Source organism: Octopus bimaculoides, chromosome 1 (genome assembly GCF_001194135.2).
Source record: "Octopus bimaculoides isolate UCB-OBI-ISO-001 chromosome 1, ASM119413v2, whole genome shotgun sequence".
Lineage (NCBI taxonomy): Eukaryota > Metazoa > Mollusca > Cephalopoda > Octopoda > Octopodidae > Octopus > Octopus bimaculoides.
The window spans coordinates 73,961,124-73,961,900 of NC_068981.1; positions in this window are offsets into that span (position 1 = coordinate 73,961,124).

The window sequence follows — 777 nt, forward strand, 5'->3', positions numbered from 1 at the left end:
ATATATATATATATATATATATATATATATATATATACCGGAGTATATATATTGTTATATTTCTGCTGCTTTTAAATAAAGTATATATATATATGTATATGTATGTATGTATATACGACGGGCTTCTTTCAGTTTCCGTCTACCAAATCCACTCACAAGGCTTTGGTCGGCCCGAGGCTATAGTAGAAGACATTTGCCCAAGATGCCACGCAGTGGGACTGAACCAGGAACCATGTGGTTATACACACTTAAAATATATATTCAATTTTATCTGTGTACTTATAACGTCTATATTTATAGTTTAACAGTGCTGCGCAGGTTCTTCCATTTCTCACATATTCTTCAGTTGTTTTTATAGACTACTCTTAATTCCCAATTATGTTATTAATAATGTTCGATTTACATGGAGATAGAAAATTGTAGTTAAATAAGATTATAATGTGCTCGCATAGACCACGAACGAAAATATTAAGCATGCTAACGTAGGAAGCCTTACGTCTACGTGATCGTTCAACTTACTAAAAATAGCAGTCAAATAATACGTTTTTAAAGCAAAAGAGTTAATGGGGACCAAATACTTGTAATGTTTAATTATGACCCTTCACTTTCTGAGCTCAAATCCCACTGGTGTCAAATTTGTCTTTAAACGTTCTGGAGTTCAATATAATGCCCCAGTCGAGTATAGGAATCCATTTATATTCCAGTAATGTATGGAATTATAACAGAAAAGGGTTGAATAGTACTCGATTCACGATCGCTAAGTGGGGGAAAAATAAC